General features: G+C 39.0%; 1 long non-coding RNA gene across 1 annotated transcript; it reads right to left on the reverse strand.

Annotated features, from left to right (window-relative positions):
• Nucleotides 1-13,542: 13,542 nt before the first annotated feature.
• Nucleotides 13,543-16,582, reverse strand: LOC307248866. The gene is made up of 4 exons (XR_013844817.1): nucleotides 16,352-16,582; nucleotides 15,830-15,922; nucleotides 14,522-14,774; nucleotides 13,543-14,300 (listed from the first exon to the last, which is right to left on the reverse strand). It is a non-coding gene; the product is annotated as an uncharacterized lncRNA (long non-coding RNA).
• Between the last annotated feature and the right edge of the window lie 889 nt (nucleotides 16,583-17,471).

The raw sequence follows: 17,471 nt of genomic DNA on the forward strand, positions 1-17,471 counted from the left end.
ATAAAGCAAGGGGGTCAGTTAACATTCAATCAGCCACCGACCAGCCCTCATACTACTGTGCACCACCATTTCTGTTCAATAAATACCTGAGTTTTAATATCAAAACATAGCTTCTTGTTCTTGCAAAACACTTAGGTGCTTTCAGAGAGTGAGCGGTTACCACATCTGTCTACTGTTCTTTTGTTTGGCACTTTTTAAAACATGAAAATCAAGCGGGATATAGGATTCCATTTCTTACTTTACCATCTTTCTGTCCTTATCGTCCTTAGCGTTACCTATATGCAGATATGTTGGTGCATGATTCGGTTGCGGGGAAGATGACTCACTTCTCCCATTTTTCTGGGAGAGATCTCCTCCATATTCCTCGCAGAAAACATCACTTCTTCCATCACACATTTGGGAGTTCTGTATCTTGAGTGAGAGGGCTGCAGGGTGCAACTCCCCTGCTGCTTCTACTTGCTACATCTGATCTTACAACAGTTGCTGCCACCCACCTACTTCAATCACATCAAGTAGCCATATAGTGGGTTGTAGTTCAAAATAGAAGCAATGATTATACATTTGACAATAAATATTTATGGCGACAGCATCGTGCTTGCTCACTCAAAGTCCTTTACTTTGAGTGAAAACTATTTTTTTTTCTTTTGAGGCCAAAAAGAGACTTGTTGATGTAACTTGTATGCCTGTGCTCGACTAAGGAGATGTTTAATGAATGCATCTTCCAAATGTCTACACTCTTCGGTCTACCACAGGCACGGTGCTTCCTGCATTTGGGTCTGATCAAGGCCGGGACATATTCACACTACAAACAAACTGCACCAGAGTTTGTTTGGAAGCACACCGAGAACACCTCTTCAGGTGGGTCTCGGTGCACTTGTTTGGTCCGCCCCTGAGTGCGATTGCTGTGTTCACACCTGCCTGAAAGATGCGCACCGAAGGCAGAAGCGCAACTGAGTTTGTTTAACCGAACTAAACACGGCAGGTGTGACTACGCCTTTAGGGAGCTGGTCTCTCAAAACAGATTTAAATTGCTTCTTAATGAATTTCAAATGTCTGTAACCTACATGCTTTGTATATTGAAATGTTCTTGAATGTGTAAACAATGCTTTATTTTCAATATGTGCAACTGCCTATCTTCACCAGGGCTCTCTTGTAAAATAGAGTTTCAATCTCAAGGAGACTTTTCCTGGTAAATTAAAGGTTTGAATAAATAAATAAAATAAATTATCCAGTGCCTTCCATACTTTACAGTTCCCTACATTAACTGCTTACTCGATAACAATTACTCCCTAACCCTAGTTTATTAGCCATAAGCACAAGCTTTAACTAACCTTAACCATACCATAGTTCCCTTGTGCACATAACTATACTTTTATACTTACATTGGATGTAAATGTTAAATACATGTAATTAGGCCATAGGACACAAGGGCTTGGTTTGAATGTTTAAATGTCCTCTTATCACTCTTGCAGCCCTTCTCTACTACTTTTAAAATAGTTTAGTGAAGTTAAGAATTGGGACATCCAGCCAGGAAACGTTGGTGTTAATATTCCTCAATGATAAGCAGTGCCTGCTGCAGCGCATGTGTAGGGGAAGTACACATAATACACTTAAACAACTCACTAGTGAAGGTCAGAGTCATTACCGTGGCTAACAATTAATGCTAAGGTGACGATGAGGATACTGGCAGGCCCATATCTTATTTTATGCATACCAATCAGATAGTAATGGGAGGCCTGCGGTGCCCTTTCACTCATGCAGAACATTACTTGCAGTAATAAATTATTCCTCATACTGGTCGTGTTGATGCTCATATAAATGGACTGTTTGGTTCTTTAATTGAGACAAGAATTGCCTGCTATTTTGATTAGACCGGGCTAAAAACACTGACCTACCCGGATGAATCCTAAACACACAATCAAACATAGCACCTTGAAAAGTATACCCAGAAGGGGTCACCATCATTTTCTGACTTTCAAATTCATCTAACCTCGACTAGTTGGCACAATAAGTGGGATGGTTAGGGTGGCATTTATAACTATAATAAAACAATATTTTTTTTTATTATATAAAGAACACTGTAAAAGTTAACTTTTTGCTACACAGCTACAATTACCTAGCCTGGAAATCCAGACCCTGATATCTTGAACGATAGAGGGTCTGGCGACGATCAATAGTAATTTCCAACTCAAGGGGCGGCTCCTACTCGTGCATTTCAAATGCCACTGCACGCAGTTGGATAGCACTACAACCAATCAGAGCGATGCACAAGGCGACGCAAGCCCCTTTCGTTTAGCGATCAGCTGTTAAACTGTTAAATTAAACGTTTGCCGTTGTCGTCGGCAAAATAGAACATTCCACTTACTTGCTAATGAAATATTTGAGTGCCATCTTCCAAATCGTTAAGGGTCGAGGCCAAAGCAGTCTCAAACTCACACAACATATCCGCAGCCATCTCTGATGTTAACTATCACGGCTTCGACGTCGCATGCACGTCACTGTCGTCATCCGGTTACGTCCTCCCCAGAGTACCATATAAGGGGCTCTGGCGCGCCCGCCAGATTTCTGGCTTTCTTGATAAGCTTCAACGGAGCGTGTCCAGACCAACACGCGCAGCAAATTTAATTTGCCAGCGCCTAGTGGCAGGTCTGGGAATGCCAGGCTAACAATTACCAGCATCCTCATTTACATTGCCCATTATACTGCCATTACCACTGCAGCATCATGCCATTACTTAAAGCAATGATCTAAATATGTCCAGCATGTTACAGTCATTGTATTCAGGACCAGGTTTTAATGTTCAAACCAGGCAATACATACTGACATGTTTGTTTCAAATGGGCTTAAAACAGGTTCCTCCCATGATCCTCCACTTTCCCACTGTCTTCTGCATAATCGTGCTCGCATATGCGTGCCGGCACACTCTGCGAGAACCACTCTCCATCTGCTGCTTTTTAGGAAACGAACACAAGCTGTTTCCAGCTCAACACATCTAACTCTCGCACATGTTACTGTTAGACAGACTTGCAGCTCCCCAAGTATTATAAATTAGCTTACTGCTGCCTCCGCTAAATATAATAGGCTTTTTCAAGTTTACCAGGGAAATTTGCTTTACTCCTTAATGGTTCTCTGACTCTAGGTGATTGTGACCTTTACAGAAAATGGCTTGTCATTTTCGTTTTCAGCAACCAACTTTCTGCCATTTGCTCCTGGTGTGTGTTGTGCACCAAGTGAGCATGTCAGAGATCATGGAACCACATGAAAGCATTATTACCATGTATAAGGCTATTCAAACCCATAAATCACTTTCACCTTCAATGACAAGGCGAAACACAATCTCATCAAAAATGTTATGTATGCATCTATCAGCTTTACCTTTCTGTGGGAAACAGCCATATGTGACAACTGCTTCTCATGTTAATTCTGCCCACTGTTTCAGATCATTGCTATCTATTCTAATAAACCAAAGCAAGTGATGTCAAAAATAGGCATTTTCAATTCAAAGTAGTTTTTCAAAACAGTTTCACTCTATAAAGTTCTGCCCATGCATGTATTAATAAGCTTGTAGTGACCATTCAAATCAAATCAAATCAGTTTCAAAATCACAAATACATTTGTCTCAGTGGGCTTTACATTTCATACAATATGATATATGATACAATATGATACAATATGACACCCTGCCCTTACACCCTTAGCTCGGCTGAGAAAAAACTCCCAGTAAAAGCCCTTTACCGGGAATAAAAAAAAAATTTAAGAAATCTCAGGGAGAGTCGACACAGTAAGGGATCCCTCCCCCAGGACGGACATACTGCAATAGATGTCATAAGTAGAGAAAATCACGAAGGAATTTGATCATTGACCAGGTGATTACATGGTAATACTAAGTAAAGTGTGAATAGTGTGGATGCAGGAAAACTTCAGATGCTGCCAGAGAATCCACACCGTCTCGTCTCCACCAGGGAAAACTAAGGTTTCCATCGCCGGGATTACATCCCACGTCTCCAGGTGGCGTCCTTAACCACTGCAACATCTTTCGCATTGATGGTCCATTCTCAGATGTTAGCGGAGGGGGGACCAGATCCACACCGTCTCGTCACGACCAGGGAAAACTGGAAGAGGACAGACAGGCAACCAGTTGGGGATTGGAGAGCTCCTTGAAGATGTTCGAAAAGCATGATGATCATATCATACCATACCCGTTGGCCTGGCATCCATTGGGATCAGATCTCCTTATTTAGAGTAAAAATGCCCCAGTTGTAAGTAATTAATTACAATTGAGTCCATTAATGTGCCTTTGATGACATTGGAATATAATAACTCAATCAGTAAAATTGGAAAACCAACCTAAACAAACATCATTCATTATTTTGGTAAACTAATACATCAATATATAATGTGTATTTGTTTGAGGAGAAGGCTTCCTACATATTTTATTGATATATGAATTAATATATGAAGATCCTGAAGTTCCCAAATGATACCAAATATGCTGAATTTTAGGTTTGTATTAAACAATGCATAAGGGTATCTCGGATTTTCTAACTGACATAATGTTTGGCATAATAGAGTAGCCATGAACAATGTAGGGGAGAACTGGGTAGAGTAAAACACTTTTTACATTTGCTCCCCCCTTTCTCATTCATTCAGGATGTTTCCTAGCAATGGTTTTCTGACATTATCAGAATTTATTCAGGACAAAGGGCAGTGAAAATATGATTGTTTTAAAAAAAAGTTGTCTTGTGTCTCACTTTACCCCAGCTTAGGGGTAAATTGAGACAAACCAGATAAATCAAGGGGGTAAACTGATCCACTTACTTTTTCCACTCTGAACCTAACATAACAACACATGTTGTAACAGTAAGAATCCTGACAGTTTGCTTGAACTCCACATATTCCAGAACTAGTGTCGGACTAGTAACATAATCATGGGGTTTGGTCAATTAAGAGCTTTTTTTTTGAAACAGCTGAAAGTAACTCTGACCAAATACAACATATAATTCATAATGTTTTAATTAACATTCAAATGACAGATAGAACCAGTTTGATTAAAACACAGTCTGGGGGTCAGAGCACAGGACCCTTAGAGCCAGAAAGTGTCTGGGGATCAGAGCAAAGGACAATCAGAACCAGCTAGAACAGCCTGGGACTCAGAACAGCCTGGGACTCAGAACACAGGACTACACCAACCTGTCATTTTCCATCTTTTGAGTATACATATTTGTTTTATTGGGATCATTCATTGAATAAAAACATATTACAAGAGTCCATTGATGTTAAAGGTCACTCTCCTGTCCCCCATACATACCTGGCAAACCAGGCCATTGCTGACACCCCTTCAACTATTCAACCCCCACCTCCGGCCAACATTGTCTTTTGTCTTATTCAAACTAGTCTCCTTGCTACCTTAAATATAATGGATATATTCAAATAGGACACAGACACTATCTCACTTTACTCCACAGCAATTGTCTCACTTTACCCCACCGCCACAATTTGAGAAAAAAACTACCTCTCTTAGCAATTCAGGCTAATCTTCAGCAAGCATCATCACATCGTTTTATATGTTTATATGTTTTTATAAGTTTTTCTAGTTGAATCAATTTGCTTTGGCACAACAGTTGATTAAGTTGACAGCAAAAAAATTTACTTTATGCAAAAACAATATTTTTGTGAAAAAAATGCTTACAACAGCAACATGAGGTCCTCTCCTTCATGGCCAAGGGGAAATGAGAGGAGCTAGAAAACATAATTCTCAGATGACCAAAAATGTGTTCCATTACCTAGATACAGGGGGTGTCTCACATTACCCGATGTCCCATATTCCCCCGTTTTCCCCTACTTGGATTAGAATATTTCACTCACCATCTGCGTATGGAAGCATGGGAAGAAGCAGATGTCATTTGATTCAGGAGGTTCATTCAACTTCATCTTTGCACATTCAGCAAGAAACTAGCTTTGTAGAACCGGACAACTTAGCAATTAGCCGAAATGAAATGTGTTTGTTTTTTAGCTCTATAAAGCCAGTGGGAGCTTAAGATTTAGGTAATGATACTCTTGGAGTTCACATTGCTTTTAGATTGTGATTTTGTACCCTATTATTATAACAATTATAGCTGATTTAAACTCTGCACATGAAGCTTGTTCTTCCTTTTATCAACAAAAGACTAAATGCTTTCCTGCTATACTGACAGTGAACCCGAGAGCAAGATGGGCTCCGCTCTTTTATATTCATGTCACCTTGATGACGGGTACATGTTACTATTTTAAAAGTCTGTCAGTCCTGTTTTTTACATTTACTTGTCATTACTTTCCGGTTGAATCTGTCTCATCTGAGTCTTGATAGCCCTGCTAGCATGAGAGCACTCGTGTTTCTTTATTTTTCCCAAATTAATCACATTCATTTTTAGAACAGGCATAATTATTGCAGTGCAGCACAAACTTGTTATATTAGTTACACCTGTGTTTTACAAGTCTTCTGTGAGAAAAGGTCTATTCAACTTAAGTCACACTCCACATCCTCCTGTCCTGCAGTAGGACATCCTTACACTGAAGGCATGTATACAGGCTCGATAGGACTTGTGGGAGACGGTGTGGTGGATACATACAAGCCTGTAGAAATGCTTTGATAAGGAATTGCCTAATTTGAAGAGAAATTGTGTCTTTTACTTGAAGATGCCTTGAACAAAGATTATGCTGACGGATTTAGTTGATCTGTGGGTGTTGTCTGGAGGAAAATTAGGTTAACAACTAAATGGTCCAAATTAAAGACAAATATGTCTGTATGTTTTTTTCCCCTCATACAGTAGGGGAGAACGGGGTTATATGTAACACGGGTTGGTTGTCACAATCGTTATATTTCGGAACCAGAAGGCACTGTCTGTGAAATTTTGGTATGTAAATATCCAGAATTGGGATCAGAGTTCACCTACATAGTATTCTTTGGAGTTAGACTGCTGAATTTGAGGTGAGAGGACTGTGTTTTTCATGTCAAATTGAAAATATTTAGCTCCTCAGTATTTTTCTTCCAGGCTTTTACACAATGGGTTTATAACAAAACACTTGTTACCCATAAAAAAGTGTGAAGGGTAAACTAAAGTTTAGATTGTGGTTAGCAAGCTAATTAGGTGTCAGATGGTTGTTGGCCTTGATGCTAGCAAGAAGTTCAAGTTGGGGTTGGTCGTCACATTTTTTGGGGGGTTGGTTGTCACATGTTATCCAAAGGCTGCAGCCAGAAAAGGAACCCAATTAAGAAATAAATGTTCACACTCTATCCTCACTGAAACCCCAGAGAAGGACAGAATAGAGCAGGAAAAGGCAGCTAGCATGCAACATAAAAAAGGGCAACACAATCAAAACAACCCAGTGCATCACATACTAGACCAGATGCCAAGGCTACAGTAAGTTATGTAGGCCTATTTTCTCAACTTGACAATGCATTTAAACTTTCAAATTTAGTTCTGCTTTCTTGCCTTATTTTTAAGATTATTCCCATTAAGATAACATTGTGACAAACAACCCCATAGTATGTGACAACCGACCCCTTGATGGGGGTGGTTGTCACAATGTGTAAGTGTGTCTTTGATGATTAATTTCTTCTTTATTACAATAAGATATAACAAGTGAGGGGTACACATTTTAAGCCAACACCTTCAGCTTCAATTTAATGTAGGAATGAATATTGAAAGATTTTTAGGTGATGAGCAATTCTCACTAGAGTAAAAAGTGTGCCTACTTACCCCGTTCTCCCCTACAGCATGTGGTTATATTTGATGCACAGGAGGAGCAAAGCAAAGAATCAAAGGGTTTGTGTGGGTCATTTGAACCCTGGCACAGAAATGGACTCGCTAAAGGGGTCGACTGGACAGGAATCTGTCTCAGGTTATTACTGTCTTTTTGCCTAACTTGGTGCCAATTAGGGCCAATTCCTTTTTTAGTCAACATCAGACATGCAAACTTTTGCATCCAAGATGAAAATAATGGATGGTATGTCATAGAAACGTTCCGTTAAAGCTAATAGCAGCAACATATGTCTGCAATTATAAATAGCGCTTTGACTTGTTTTATGTCTGATTATAAGGAAAAATATTTTTTTTTCTTAAATCACTAACCTTAAATGACCTAATGGTATTCATAATTTACACAATATTGAATGTTATTCAAAAGTAATATATTATTAAAATGAAATGTATGTATCATGCTGACATGTACCTTTACTCTGTTTTGTTTTGCTTGAATGGTCTCTTAGGTCAAATAAACTAATAGAATCAGAATCAAATTTATTTGTCATTGCACATGTTACAGAACTACACAATTTAATTTCAGTTCGATAGAACACAGTTAAAGGAATAGTAGACATTTCTGGCAAAATAAATGTATCACTTTAATCTGCAAAAGTAAGATAAAATGATCGATACCACTATCATGTACGGTATATGTAGCTCGATTGAGTTAGCTTGTTAGCTAGTTCAACTTGAAGACTATGGAACTTCATCTTTGTTGTTGCCTTGAACAATAGACTCACTCGTGTTTAATAAACACCTTTAATTTTTTCCAGAGTGACAATTGTCTTTTTAAAAGTCAATGGAATAAGTTTCCCCAGAGAAACCTTTTTTCATCATTCCAATTCCTCAGCTTTGATGTGAGATAAAGCAATTGAGCATATAGGCTACTGTAATACCAAAACACTAGAAGATTTATATCAAGCAGCTAATGAGCCTGGGAAGGTTTCCAGTGCATAATCAAATGAAGAGGAAAATACAATACAATATTAGCATATAACAAATAAATCCTAAAACAAATCTGCCAATGCAGGTAAAAAGGAACAGGTTGAGAATGATAGAATTGGAAATATTAAATAGGATTTACAATGGCGTGTAAACACTAACGATATAAAATGTGTGTTACATTGATATTTATCGTAATTTGTTTCATGAAAACAAAAGAAAACAGCTTAGACAGTAGTTAAAGCTTGACATTCACTTTAGTGATTATTAGCAAGTATAAGTATTTTTATCTTATTTTTTAAAATTGGACGGGTCCACACAAAATGAGAGAGTCTATACCTGCGACTCTCCGAAGGGATGTTAGTGCCGTTACATGAAGAAAAATTATTTAAAAAAAAACAATAAATCAGCTGGCTAAGACATGGCACGTTTCTCTGAGTGGTAAAGGACCTTAGTTACTTCATCCAAAAAGAAAAATGTCCAAATAATTGACCTGAAAGGTAGAAATGCATTAGCCGATAACGTTAGCCGCTATGACGACCAGCAACACAGATGTGGAATAGAAAACACCCTCCATAAAAGTGCCTGATACCAAAGACGAGAGTAGAGAGTAACGCCAATACCATGTAATGGAAAAGCACCATTGGTTCGCAGATGTACTCAGACGTATTAAACCAGCATCGTTTTCAGGTACATGACCATTTAATTCATATTATTTGTAATATTGTACAGGTGTATACAATTGTTATTTTCATCACAACACAGCTAAATAAGTACTTCTCCTGATCTTATATTGATAGTTTTTTTATTTTAACAAAGAAAAGCTGGAAACCAAGAATACTTTGGCTAAAAGATTATTTGGATTGTGCGAAATGAAAGAAATCCCTGCTCATTATCATCGCCACAATTAGTTTCTCACACGTCACACTTTTAGGGTTGCAAAGTCACAGCATAGGCTTTAATGTAGGCCGTCACATCGCAGCTAACTGCCCGCTAAAGTGCAAAATATATAGCAATGATTAGATTAGTAACTATCTGAATTACAGTGAAAATGTGTCTTTCAGCCAAGCATCAAAAAGTTGCAGCCAAAACCTTCGGTATTGCAAACGACAGTGCCAATTAAGCTGTGGGTGTTGTGTGGTGCTAAAGGGTCTAAATGTAAAGCTGCTGTTATTCTACTGCCATCTTTGCACAGTGTGATTATCTAAAGCGGAGAATAGCAAATTAAAGTGTTTGTGTCGTTTGAACCAACCTGCCACAGAATTACACCGCATAGTTTATCTTGCATGAGCAGAAACAAGGAATGGATCCGTTCTTACTTTTTTTTCTGTTTCTGGTGCTTGATTAAAAAATTGGATGTGTGATTAATCTGAAAAATTCTCCCTGTGATTTATATCTCCATGTTCATGTCCCTTCGCTATATGATTCACAATTTGTGTATGGAACAAGAGCAAGATTAATGACCCTTGACAGTGAAATATTAAATGAACCAGATGCAAATACACTATATAGCTGTTGCCGCTTTTTGTAATTCAATTCAAGGGCAGAAATTAGACTTGCAAAACTTCTCCCATACACAGGGAACATTACACTGAGATCTAAGCTTGCTGTTATGGAAAACAACAGGGAAATGAAACATGCACCAAAAAGAAGGGACCATCAATCTAATGTGGTTCTATTGCAAATTCTCTGCATTTCAGTATTGCCAGCTCTCACTGGGGGATAGTCAACGGTGGAACAGCTTTCAGACACTCTAGCACGCACACAGGAGGACTGCAGCTCTGTGGATCCCGTGTAAAAAACGCCTTATTGCCTACAAAACTTTTCAATGAATATAGTTTTTTAGTTTGCCATAAAGAATAACTGTTTGGAATGGAAAATTGTGAAATCCACTCAAAACCAAATCAGCTTCATTAGACGCGCTAATAGCCTCAGTCACAATGACTGTGGCAAGCATTAACTCTGCTCATTAAGGAGATTTGAGCCTCGCTGTGATCAACACATGCCAGCATGAGATGAATGGCACATTATGACCCATTTATTTATGACATTTCTGTGCTACCCAGTAATTATGTTTTATTCCTAACCTTAATATGGTCATGCATCATTATGTGGCGCAGATATCGCACTAGGATTTATTCAAGGGAACTCTGGTGTCAGTTTAAAAAAAATGGAGGTTTGAGAAGCAAGAGCAGATCGCAGCGCTTCCTGTGTGCGCACAGAAAAAGAGAGAAAGTGGAGGGCTGGGTGACATATTTGGTAGAGGGAGAATGATTACAGGGACACTGGCATCATCACTTGTCACTTTTGCAAAGCTTCAAAATACAGCCATCCTTTTCCAAACTCCCCAACCTCTTACAAACTAGTGCACGATAGAGGATAATGAGTTACAACTGTTTACACATTATGAATGATGGTAATATATGAAGGTAACATTTCACCTTCTTACTACTTCAGAAGGTGGCTCGGTGCAGTCATGTCACATCAAGCAAGATGAAAGTCCAATAACCTTTGCATCATTCTTGCTCTCAGCTACAGAGATACATCCCGGGAATGAGATATCAGGGGAAAAGTGTGGATTGATGAGTGAAAAGATTCCACTGCAACTTGTTCAACAGAAACAGCTGTGAGATTAAGTGCAAACCATTTGGAGACTGCAGGGCTACAGCCTGAATCTGGAGCTGTGTTTCTAGCTCGAAATACCTGCTGATTTTCATTATTGTCAAAGGTTAGGTTAAATAAGAAGCTCACATTATTAGTTTCCCAAGTTTATTAATTGTTCATGCAATTCATATAATTGAAGGGTAAATTTAGATGAGCTACTGTTAGACTGACGGCACACCCCACCAAGACGGGATACCTGTGCCGTGTGTCCGAGAGAGCTGTTCGCATGCGATGGCTGTGGTCCAGCTGTGAGTACATTACACCTAACTCCCTAGATAGGGAAAATCGCACTCACCCAGGGAATCTCAGGCCCATGTTTAAAGTCTAACGCATTGAGGAGAGGCGCTAAGTTACGGGCTGGCTAACCAAGTCAGGTAAGTGTAGCAGCGTAACACAGAACAATTTTGTGTTTTCACAGATATTTGTCAGGAATTGGGACACAGTTTGAAACCAAGACTATCCCAATTCAACTGAAATGTCTGTTGACTGTAATTTAACCCTATCATTGACCCCCTGTGAGCATATTATTTGCTTGAAAGCTTTGATTTAAATCAGTGTTTGTTTCAGTGGAAAGTCTTTTTGTTGTGGTTTTGATGTCTGTGTTTACTTTTTATAGCATGTGGCTCTAACTGGAGGCAGAGATGTCCACGGATAAAAAGGAGTGAAATAAGAAGCCTTACATGCAAGGTTCTGTGTTAGAACAGCAAGAAAAAGACAGAAGGAAAATGATAGCTGCGAGCCTGAGCCTTCCACTCACCGTCCTTGTGCCGTGCTAGAGGGGCTTCTTTATTTACTTTTGGTCAGACTCTGAGACGAGTGTTTGGAATAATTTATGTAAAAAACATCTTTATTTGGAAAGATGTAGGAGGCTCGCACAGCTTGTCTGGCATGATTCCCCACATTTCTAAAGCGGAGTTGGTGAATCAATTGTTAGAATGATCCATAGAGCCAAAATGGCCACATTTAAGTGATGGGTTTGAACAGGAGCAGCAATCAGCCAGACAAACTTGTAGCTATATCAAAGAGGACAAAACTCTTTGGTCCTGCTTCCAGCAAATAAAGTGATTGTTCTCCGCTCCATTTATATCAACCACATGGCAGGATGTTCACGAAAAGGGTTAGTGTTAAAGTGTTACTTAACAGTGCATATCTTAAAGCGATTCTTACCTTTCCTGAATTTGAGAATTACAGCACATTCAAAATATCCCGCCTTCCTCCAATGCCCCACCCCCTCATTCCCCTATTGGTCCACGTCATTCCCATCCCCGGTGTTGTTTTGAAAAAACTTTATTTACACAGGCAGACATACAAGAAGTGCCCCGGAGCAAGCACGTGAGTTTTGTTTACCAAAGCAATGGATTCCGATTCAGAAGCACCGGTAAGTTATATACATAAGCCTACACATATATATTTTTCAGTTCTATGGTTGTTATGCAGTGCACTATTTACTTGCTTTATTTTTTTAGTTATCATAGGCTACATTTTTTTTGCAAACACGCTAATGTTATCTAATAAAGCGGTCTCAGCTGTTCTGTTTTCAGTGTAACGTCGGTTACGGTTTTGTCTGCTAACGGCTAGCGCGTGGTTAACTTTATTACTGTTCAAAACATTATGCTTCAATGTCGAAAGCTTGAAGCTTCTATTTCTAATGCTCCGATGCTCTATTCACCAATATGAAAGCTAGCTCCAGCTGAATACAACACTACCACTATTATTCCCGTATGACAAAAACCTATATAACCAGCAGCCAAATAATACAAAGCTATAAATACAGTGTGTTGTTGTTGTGATTTTGCTCTGCCTCACTAGGCTACATAATATTCAAACTTGGCAGAGACATTGGAAACACATTTTGCTATGCTTTTGATCTAGAATTTTAGCTTCATAAGCATAATTTCACAGAGATATGAGTTATAGTAAAACAATGAATATATGCAAAACATGTATTTTCAGAAAGTGTTCCTATGTCTCTATCTTCACCCTGATATTCTTATAAAGTAAAACATTTTCTGTCTTTGTTTTTACATGTTGGTGCTTCTAGGACGACAGTGCAGTAGATCCTGACTACAGCCTTGAAGTTTTCAAAGAGGGAGATGATGATATTGAGATGATGATGATTCTCCAGGCAAAGGCACCTCAAGTAGGAGGAAGAAAGCAAGGATTGAAAGTGGAGGCAGAGGAAGCCATGGCAGGGGAATGAAAGGCAGGGGCCGTGGTTTTCCACAACGCAAAAAAAAAAAAAAAATACATCAGGCCAACAGTGTACCCTGCCCTGTGAATTATGTACATAGTACAGTCTTATTACTGTATATTTGTCATAGTTATTGACCCATATTTTTAAATTAAAAATACATGCGTTTACTCTGTTGTGTTGATTTACATCTTTGAAATTTCATTTATAGTCAATTCAAGTCAATACAGTTTAAAAATGTCAAACTGCCATTTTCTTACATCATGTTTTTCTTATGCTTTGGTTACACTATGCAGAACATCACACACGACTTATTGCTGCTCCTGCGCTTCGTTCCCACCATTACATCTGATGTGCAGAAAATCTTAATATTATAATATTTATTTTCCCTTGATGCCAGCACAGGAAGTGTATTCTTTGAATTTCAACTGAATGCTTACAGAATGCCCCTTAGTTTAATTTCTCCACGTATTCTGTATGAACTTCAGAATCAATTTGATTTTAATGTTTTAATGTTTTCTTATGTTACCGAGGGAATTCAGTGATCCCAAAGACAAATATCGTACATTATGGAAACCAATGACATAAGGCAAAACTTTGAAAATATTGCTTTAGATCCAGAGTTCTCCGGTTATCCTTCCAGACAAGACGGCAGGTTTGATGCCAGGACAAGCCCTGGTTGGTGCGGGTTGTCTTCTACTTTTGCGGGAGTGGTTCACCTTGACAGAGAGTAATAAAAATCAAAATGTAACATTGGACAAAATTGCAAAGTCAGGTTACTAGCCAGCTGAAAAGATTTAACTTTATCTTCTACCGATAATGCGTTTATGGACACTTATAATCTAACAGGTTACATACAGTATAAGGAGAAGTTATGCTCCTTCTCCAATGAGAGATGTTATTACAAAAAACAGTAGGTGTCAATCACATGTCGACTCACCACGACCTCTGCTGCGTTGAGTCTCCAATATTTGTTCCGTTAATGGTGCAGGGACACCACTGAGAGTCCCAAGTCGTCGGGGGTCATCTGGTCTCATCGTTCTTTTCCGAGGCATGCCCTTCCCTGCCGCCAACCGGTCCAACTTGCAGCGTATGATGGCACACTGGAGGTCTTTTATGTACTCATAACTCTTCTTGGCCTTCTTTATGTACAGACAGTAGCCACCGCTTTTTTGTTGAACATTTTGTGGTAGCTGACAGAGGACACAAAAAGTACTGTTACTAACAAATAAAAATGTGGTAAGTTGATATTAGATGGGTTTCACTTTATAAGGAGAATAATCAAAAGATATATAGACTATCAAGGAACAACATAGTATTATATAGTGTGTATTTTGAATTCCTCTAATAATAAATGTTCAAACAGACTTCAGACTTAAACTCATTGTCATTGTACCCTCAACAACTATGTCACACCCAGTGGTGAATAAAAATTCATTATGACATGAGGTGGTAGGCCCTGTCAGCGGTCTACTGACTTTTTAGAGTGCAGCATGAAGTGCTGTAAAATGAAAATTGAATACTCCACATGTTCCTACTTTATACTGTTACTTATATTACAGTTATAATCAAAGCATTCAGTTCTCGACCCAGTAAACAACATGCAGTGTGTCTGATTGGCATGAAGGGGGAAAGGCTCAGACTTTCTGAAAGGGAAGTGATTGACTCAACAGGTGGGGAGGGGTCAACGCATAAGACACAAGACAATAGACAAGGCGTCGCCTGTCTGGAAGCTATAGAATAAGCTTTCATTAGATTGAAAGGAGTGCTGAGTATATGGGGGGGGGGAGTGAAGGTGGGGTGACAATGTGCTGATGTAACACTGCATTTAGGAAATCAGAAAGAGAAGTCAGTGTTACGTAATTCTAAGTTTGGATGAGTGAATAAAATGTCTGTTCACTTTAAAAAGATGTTATTTTTAAACATTTGATAACTGTACCTTGTTTGTATTGTGTGAAGTGAGGTCTCTGGTGAGCATAATGGGCATTTTTCACAACATTAGATACGTTGCTGTTGTTACCACACAGCACATGAGTAGAGATGATTTATAGTGTTCTGGAAACATCAGTTACATTTCTCATGTTCTGATGGGGGTAGGGAAACTGTTTAGCATAAGCTCTAGGCTTGATTACACACCAATAACGTATCACTTTTAACAATTTACTTGTTCACGTCATCATCGCAAAACAAAAAAACGTGTGTGATCCAAGTTGATGGGCAGACGATAACATTAACAAACAAGGCTTACCGTTCTGAAATTGATTCTGCAATGGTGGACAATACTGGCGGAGGAGGCCTCTTAAAACCACGTCTTATTGGCGTCGACGTTGTATTTCCGTAACTAAAACACAAACACACACACACACACAAATATTAACGTGAGTTGGCGGGTTGTAGCAGAAAGTTAAATTATGATAAACTGTGCGTACTGAACATGGAAACAGCGACAAACACGGATATGATATCACGTAGCCTACTATGATTTACACACATGGACAGTTAGCACCCTGCTAACTGCTGCCTTCGGTGTGTGAATGTGTGTGTCAATGAGCCAAAACAATTTAAAGCACACTAGTGCTGTGTGAAACGGTGAGGAAGACTGTAAGCGGAGAATATGTCTTTATTTCCCGAGCAAACTGCCTCATTAGCTGGAGCTAACGGTAGGTCCGTTAGCATTATGCTATACGTGATCCCGGTAAGTGGCTGCAACAAATGGTCAATCGTAAGGTTATATGAGGTTGTAGGTTAGGTTATGCAAAATAAAAAATACCTTTCCAGCACGAACTCCGCCACCATTTCGTCCGTTGTTAGCTCGGGCTGCTGCTTCATAAGTTCCCTCCATTTCACAAAAGCAGACCCGATGTTTATCCGAGTTTTTCCTCTTGCAGCATCAAGCTCCTTCTTTCTTGTGGCCTTTTCTGCTAAACTTGTCGTTTTTTCCTTCGGAGCGGCTGGTTCAGTACGCCGTGATCCACTTTGGTCTTCCATGTTCAGTCGCTACTGTCTGCCCTGCCGTAGAATCAAAACAAACCCTCTACCTGAGGACGCGCCTTGATGACGCGCGCAGAATGCGCCATACAGAAGCAGGGGAAACAGACAGGTCTGTCGGCCAATCAAATCGTTCGGTCCGAACGATTTGATTGGTTGTAGTTTTCACCTAATATTATGAGACTGAAATAATTGTTTCTTTTTATTCCTGGTGGGTCTACCATGCATTTTAGAGTGTAAAAACCTTATTTATACCATTTTAAAGTCATTTAAAATAAGTGTAAAAACCTTACAAAGGTAAGAATAGCTTTAATGTCTGAATGCAAGTGTGACTGCCATGACGGTTCTGGCAGAATACTGATTTCACATGTGAGCTAAAAATAAAAATAAAACACACTGTATTGTGTGTAATGTAAATGTATAACTTTCCATTTAATGTTGAATATAAAGTTATAGTTTCAGGCCTTTACAGAAACGTTTTTACAGTATTTTTCATAAAAAAAAAGAAACCAACCCTTTTTTCTCATTACTGTTTGGCCAGTGTGGGCTCCATTACTATGACTTTCTGTCAGCATCTGAGTCCAGCTTTGAATTCACAGCAAACTGCTGAAATGATGTCACCACCCACAGTATCTTTGAGTTAATTTGACAGAACTGAATGGAGAGAACGAGAGGTCAACTGGGGTATAAACATTCCTCCTCACAATTTAAAACTAATGAGTTGTGGTAGAAATGACTGTACAGCCAGCAATCTCATTGCATTGCTTATTTTTCCCCATAATTATGCAGAAATGTTTGACACATATTTCCAAACAAAGCAAATGCTGTCCATCAGCTGGGGTTCCATTGGTCAAAATATTGTGTGTTCAAAAAAGATCTTCTCTAGAAAGAATGTGTATATA

This window comes from Ammodytes marinus (assembly GCF_949987685.1).
Source record: "Ammodytes marinus genome assembly, chromosome: 4".
Classification (NCBI taxonomy): domain Eukaryota; kingdom Metazoa; phylum Chordata; class Actinopteri; order Uranoscopiformes; family Ammodytidae; genus Ammodytes; species Ammodytes marinus.